This window comes from Anas platyrhynchos, chromosome 12 (genome assembly GCF_047663525.1).
Source record: "Anas platyrhynchos isolate ZD024472 breed Pekin duck chromosome 12, IASCAAS_PekinDuck_T2T, whole genome shotgun sequence".
NCBI lineage: Eukaryota > Metazoa > Chordata > Aves > Anseriformes > Anatidae > Anas > Anas platyrhynchos.
The window spans coordinates 4,774,939-4,781,838 of record NC_092598.1 but is presented as its reverse complement, the minus strand read 5'-3'; the positions used below and the strand labels follow the sequence as shown (position 1 = coordinate 4,781,838).

At 44.3% G+C, this 6,900-nt stretch overlaps 1 long non-coding RNA gene across 1 annotated transcript; it reads left to right on the top strand.

Moving 5' to 3' along the window:
- Positions 1-430: 430 nt before the first annotated feature.
- Positions 431-4,507, top strand: LOC140003468 (uncharacterized). Its single transcript, XR_011812216.1, has 3 exons — positions 431-524; positions 3,540-3,657; positions 4,258-4,507. It is a non-coding gene; the product is annotated as an uncharacterized lncRNA (long non-coding RNA).
- Positions 4,508-6,900: the final 2,393 nt, after the last annotated feature.

Genomic DNA, 6,900 nt, shown 5'->3' with positions numbered 1-6,900 from the left:
CTTTCTTTTTTTTTTTTTTCCTTTTCTTTTTCTTTTTGTTTGTTTGCTTTGATGTCCCTTGAAAGGATTGCAAAATGAGGGAGATTTCCTCTGTGAGGAAGGGAGGAAATGTGGACATTCTCCTGTAAGTTACCTTATGCTTTTATTTGCAATATGCCATATCAGCATCCCGCTGTCTTTCTTTCAGGGTATCAATGACCAGAGATTATTGATGACTTTGCTTTTGCTCATGAGGAAAGGATCATGGGGATGTTTCCTGGCTGGCTGAGCTGAGAGGCGTCTCTTGCAGCCTTTGGTGTATCTGACTGCAATGCAAATACCCAGCACCTACAGATAATGGTTAGGGCAACCACTTAAGGGGAATTGGTTTAGGAGTGCCAGGTGCCTCTTAATCTTCCTTGTAAACATTTGCACAACATCCTGCTATACCCTGGAAGTAGGCATAAGGATTGCTTTCAGCTTTCTCTTCTTACTCCATACTGCTCGGTTAGCTGAAGAGGACAGCCTGTTCTGGGTACATCTGGGTAAGGACAGAAAATAGGGCTGACGAAATGGGCTTTGCCTGTGGTACATTGAGGTCTGATGGGCTCCTATTCCTGGGGTCACAAATGCTGCTGGGGGAACAGGTTCTCCAGAGCCTCTGAATGGTCTTAATCTAGGAAGATTTGGAAAAGTCCAGATCTATTTGGTGTGCAGTGGTGCACCTAGTGGAAGTGGTGCTGCTATTAGCAAGGATGGACAGCCACTGCGGGACTGGTGGGGCTCTGGCACAGCTCGTGGCAGCTAGGAAGGGCAGAAGTGGGACCAGAGGGCATTTCTCTTCAGGAGAGGAATTACTGGGAGTGAAGAGGAATGCTGGATCTCTCAAGAGGAACGGACAGTTAGATGTCTTCTTTTGGTATGTCGCAGGCACGCATGCAGCTTGGCAGAAACACCTCTGGAGTCCCTGGACATGTGCACCAGGCTGGTCAGGAGCCACGTCCAATGCACACTGCTGTTACAAGAGCCCCTAGAGATAAAGAAAATGCCTCCAGAGAGAAATCAGAGCTTTTCAGGCTTGCTTTCTTTAACTTCTTGAAGCTCTGGTGTAACCTGAATTGTTTCTGGTTCTTAATGGAAGTTTCTGCATGTAATGAATTCCTGGTAGGGTAATTCAGATTTTCATACTGAAAAGTCTCTCCATGCTAAATATCCCTGGTATCTTTTGGGAAGCTGCAATACCTGTTAGTTTTTCTTGTGACCCCTCCATATCTTCAAGCTGTTTGCTCTCTGCTTGAGTCAAGGGCAACTTTGACAATCCAAGTCCCTTTAGGCAGCAGGGATGGTTGCTAATTTTTCCTGCTCTCAGCTTTCTACCCACTTCCAGCCTGAACCAGACAAACCTCTTCTTAGTTCCTTATCAGTTTTATCGATAGACAGGGATGACTTGGAACCAGTGGTTGTTGTGACACAACCAAATAGTCTTTTTTTTTTTTTTTTTTTTTTTTTGGCTACATAGGGTGGCGTAGCTGGCACTTCTGTGTTGGTGCTCAGGGAGAATGTGGGGTCCTTGCTGGCAAACACTCTTTGGTAATAACACTGCTTCCAGCAGCAAAACCTGCTCCTGCCTGCTTGGCTCCAGCCGCTCAGATAACTCTGTTCAGACAGCAATCACAGCCAGCAGCTCTTTGCCAGCATATTAACTAGATAACTTACTACACTTTGCTAAATATTTACAGTGTATTTAACCTGAATTTCAGCAACAAATCCTCTCACATGCAAAGAGTCTTTGGGCTGTGAGGAAAGATGCAGAATACTGAAAAAAAAAATCTCCAGAATCCAGAAAAAAATCACAGTTTTGCCTAACACAAACATTTCCTCTGATGTTGCGCTACAGTCTCTTGAGCGCTAAGAATATCACTGCTGTAAGATTTAACGGGGAGATGAGCAGGTGACGGAGCTTTTTTGACTTGATAGTGGTGGATGAAGAAGAAAATCAGACTGCAGCTGGGTGGAGGTAACCACCAGGAGAAAAGTAGGGATTTTGATGATGGAGCTGCATCTGGGGGTACTGGTGGAGATGTTACCTCAACGTACGTGGCTGAGAGGGAGGGACGAGGTGCTTCCATCTGTGAGTGGTACAGGTGAAAACAGGGATGAGGAGTGAGGAGATGCATCCCGATGTGCTGCAGGAACTATGGAGGCACCGAGAACGCCAAGCACAGCAAGCACATTAGCTTCAGGACTTCTCCTCTGTGTTCCCTTCCCGCAGTGGCCCATGCTTGGAGAGCTCAGCCCAGGTGGGCAGGGGAGCACCAAAGCTCAACTTGTCACTGCAAACCTCTTCTTACTGGTTTACGTAAGGTGCTGTGTAATCTGCCAGCTTCCAGCAGCAGGGAAGGTCCCTGTCTTGGCAGCTTCAGTGTCATGCATTTTGCAGCAAGATTAATTTGCAGTTTTTATATGAACAACATTGTCCCCTTTATAGGCATTTTTGGGACTGGACGTGTGTCCAGACTGGCAGAAGTTAATTTTCACCATCTGCATGGGTCTATAGAATCTAGCATGAAATAAATGAGCCTGGGCTTCTTTTTCTTTTTAAAAGAATTGGTGTTTGTTCACTCATTGAACATAAACCTAGTGATAAAAGCAGTAGGAGCCAATTTGAATGAGCTGTGGAGGTGTTTGCAATCAGGTGTGCCGTACACAGCGTCCCAACTTAAAGCTTTAATTGGTTTCAACAGAAATTACCTCTGCAAGTTTTCTTTCTGGGTAAGGGAAAGCAAGAAATGCCAACCATTTAATTTACCTGCTGTCCTAAATGCTCTGAGTGGATCCAACTGATATTGCCACCCCAAGTAACTGCTTACTGCCAGAAACACCTAGAGTGGAATTCACATGATACTTGGATTAACCGGCTGCTCATCTAGGTGACTGCCCAGCCATTTCTTTTAATTAGCTGTAGCATAACTTCATTTTCTCTGGGGTCTTTGTCGGACCAGGATTACCCCTTCAAATTTGTCTTCTTGCCCCCATGAAACTCTCATCTCTGGTGGCTCTTTTGCATTTCTCAGTGAGAATTGTCCCTTACACAGGACTTTGTTGTGAGTTCAGTCATTAATAGATACTTTTTTGTAGATGTTCTCACATGTAGCCTGTTCTTTGAAGGCAATGAAGCACTTTGGGAAGACACTGACTTTCTCTTAAGGACATCACATTGTCTTTGTGGTTCCCTGGTTACCCATCACTGCTTTTTGTTCTTTCAAGTGACTTGATCTTATCCAGAAACATAATTTTTTATCAGTTCTGCAGAGTTTTGGAGAAATATGAATGACAGTCTCTTAATATCCTGTGACTTCACAGCAGCTGCCACAGAGGACTTGCACAATGACAGAGTTTATGCAGCCAGAAGGGCAAGTTGTTCTGCAGTTAGGCAGGAGATGCTATAGTTGTGTTGCAATCTGCCATCTGTCATGGAAAAATAGCTGAAAAGGCAGATAGGGTGGAAATTACAGCATGATCACATCCTTGTAGTGCCTGGCATTCTCTTCTTTCCGCAGAAATGCCACTTGGCTTCAGCAAGGCAGAAGTGTGGTTGGCCAGAAGTGAGGGATGTCTATGAAGATGGCCATGTGGTGGTCAGCGAAGGATGGCTGGCCATCTGTTTGTTAATGAAAGGTATGGGAAAATTTTTCTCTCCTTAGATCTATCCTGGCTGTGAAGATTCAGAAAAGTGAACAGCAGATCCAGTGTTTCCCCTGCAAGGTGCTGGGAGTGGGATTTACTTTCTTGTAGGGACTTTGGCAGTCCTATAGGTCTAACCCCAGGAAGATCAAGGGATGATCTGACCATGCTACAGACATTAAATAGTTGTGGAGGCCACTGTTTCCACCACAGCACACTGTGTTCCTTCTGACTGCTCCTCTAGGTAGTTTTCTAATTAAATTTAAGATCTACATAAATTAAAGGTTTGTACATGCTAAAAATAGGAAATATGTTAAGGTGACTTGCGAGCCTACAATTCGGAGTCTCCGAGCTATGAATGCCCAGTTCCTGCCCATGAGCCCCACGGGATGCTGATCTGCATCTGTCTGGCTGCATCTAATGTTTGGCTGTAGGAGCTGTACCTGAGCTCACATAATACGCCTGTTGTGAGAGCTGGAACTGCATGCGCTTCCCTAAAGTCCCATGCTAATGCCTCTGTCACCACACTGTTCTCACCCCCAGCATAGCAATAACTTTTTTTTTTTTTTAATATTCTTTTATTTTATTGGTTAGGCTTGCCTGCACTTTCAAGCATGAAGCCAGAAGAAAACTGGGTAATGCAGTCAATTTGAATGGACTGCTTCTGTCAAAAATCCCTCTGTTAATTCCTGCTGTTTTCCAAGCTGCTAAAAAAAATTAAAAAGATTGTAATTCATGCTGTTGTAGACATGTAAAATAGCACAAATAATTGATTTTTTTTAACCTTTTTCATCTTGGAAAATTACTAGAATGTTTAAAGATGTGGAAGTGAATAATAAATAAGATACAGGCTTTGTCTCAGAACACATTTATTGTTTCAATGGGACGTATGAGACATCTCCATGTCAGCGCATATATACCATTTTCTTTTTGTTTTCATTGGATCTCTTGAAAGGGAGGCCACTAGTCAAAGAGTGGGTAAGAAAACAAAGTTATTCTCAGTTCATTTTTCTCTGACCAGGGACTTCCCAACCCAGGAAGGCATAAGAAATTGACTGTGATCCTGCAGACCATGATGTGAGCTCCGGGAAATGAGATGGCCTCTTCTCAGAGGCACGCATTCACCACCCCCATCCATTCAATAAGGTCATCATCAAATGAATATTGTTGCCAGCTTCTGGCCATATGGACTTCAGCTCCAGCAGAAGGCAGCTGGAGAACAAGGCTGCTTAACCTTTATCCTGTGTATGCACTCTCTTTTACCTCCAGCTGCACAGCTGTTTGTGTAAAATGCAAATGACCCTAGTTCAGAAGGATGGGGCACTTCCAGAAAGTGAGGCAACCTAGCACGGGCGTGTTCATGCTCCCATGCCATAGTGAGGTCACTTGAGGCAGGTGAGGAGCTGCTGACCATCCTCAGGACTGGGTCTGTACAAAAGCACATTCAGCCAAGTTTCTCTCTGGGACACTCCAGTACTGCATTTATACCAAACATGAGCGGGTCACTGGCTTAAATGCTGTCCCTTTTTGTAATTTTCCACAAATCCATAGATACTTACACCTACTACAGATCACTAAACAGTGTGATGTGGCCTGCTGGCATAGGCATCCAGCAGTTGCCTTTTGTTGAGCCAAATTACTTGTGTGTGACTAAAACATGTTTACAGCTCCTGAAGATGCCAAGAGAGGAAGGATGCCCTGCTGCCAGCCACAGCCTGAGCTGTGCCCCAGCCTCTGCCCCCAAAATTTTGCTTCCCAGGGCAGTAGCTGCTGGGATTTGTATAGACCAGCTCCAGCACCAATGCAGAGGGAAAAGGAAATATTTTTTTTTACCTTACTTTACCAGTAAGTCTATCTGTGGGATGTATCTGGAGATCTGCTGAAGCACTTTAATTATTCAGCTAATTGGAAGATGAGTTATTTTTTTTTTTTTGTCAAGCCATGCAAGGTAGTCAATGGATTTAGGATCCTCCAAACCCAATACCAGTTGGTTTGACATGCACCTGGAGATGCTGATAGCCTTTTTTTTTTTCCCTTTCTGTTTTCACTGTACACTAACAGGGCGGTCAACATTATTTATTCTTTCCATAAAGAAGAAAGAGTATCAAGTGTTCTAAAAGCTGTGACCTAAAGGTTTTCATTGTGCTGTGCAGTCAAGGGCAAGGCTTGTATTCAGAGCTGTGGAGAGGCAGATGACTGTGTGGCTCAACATAATAAAAATTATTCAGCTGAAATTTAAAATAAAGAAAAAAGAAGTCTGGAGATCAAATATTTGATGGCAAATGCAGTGAAACAGGTATAAAGAGATGGCTGTGTTCAGAGTTGTAAAGACCAAATTGCCTTCCTGGCAAAAGGGCGGCTAAGTGACTTTTCCATCTGACCAGCAGACGCTTCCTGCTGACGTCATTGGCTTTTCTTTGAAATAATGGGGCAATTACAATGCCTCGTTGACCTCAGGAGTGTTTGTAGGGAACAAGAGGAGAAGCGTGGGGAGGTCAGGGCACACTAGCACAGCAGCAGAGCATCACCCATGGGCAGAGGCTACGGGGTGTCTGTGGGACAGAAAATCTGATACTTTTTCTGCTTTTCCTCACACACACACACACAAAACCAAACCAAACCAAAAAACTCCCAGAGACCCTGGGACTAGGTATAGAAGTACATCCAACCCTGCAGAACAGCTTGGGCCTGTGCAAAATACAGGAGTAGGTCCTCAGGTTAAGCTGGGGTGGATGGGGCAGGACCCGGTCGCTGTCGTGCTCCTCAGTGCCCTGTGCCATGGGGCTGGGTGCTGCCATGTCTCCCTTCGCCAGTCATGGAGGGGAGCATAGTACGGGATTTCTGCGGCACCGCAGATGGGCTGAGCTGCAGAAGGTAGCAGAGCACTTCCCCAAATTTTCTCTCCAGTGCCTTAGCTTCTGAGGCTAATGAAGCTTTGAGGGATAATGTGAATTGCTGCATAAATTGATATCCTTTGCTAATTGCATCAGCATTTTGCTTTGATGAAAGCCTAGAAAAAGGTGCCAAGAAACTAATAACATACAACATCAATAGCTATTTAAAAAAAAAGAAAAAGAAAAAGAAGTCAATGATTGATTGAATGTACGATGATTCATGGAGCCATGAGTCAGCTCACCAGGAGATGTTTTTTAAGCGTTCAGTGAAAGGCTTTATTTCAACACAGTAAAAGATCTTCCCTTAAAAAAAACATTCCTAAATGTTGTCAGAGCACCATTG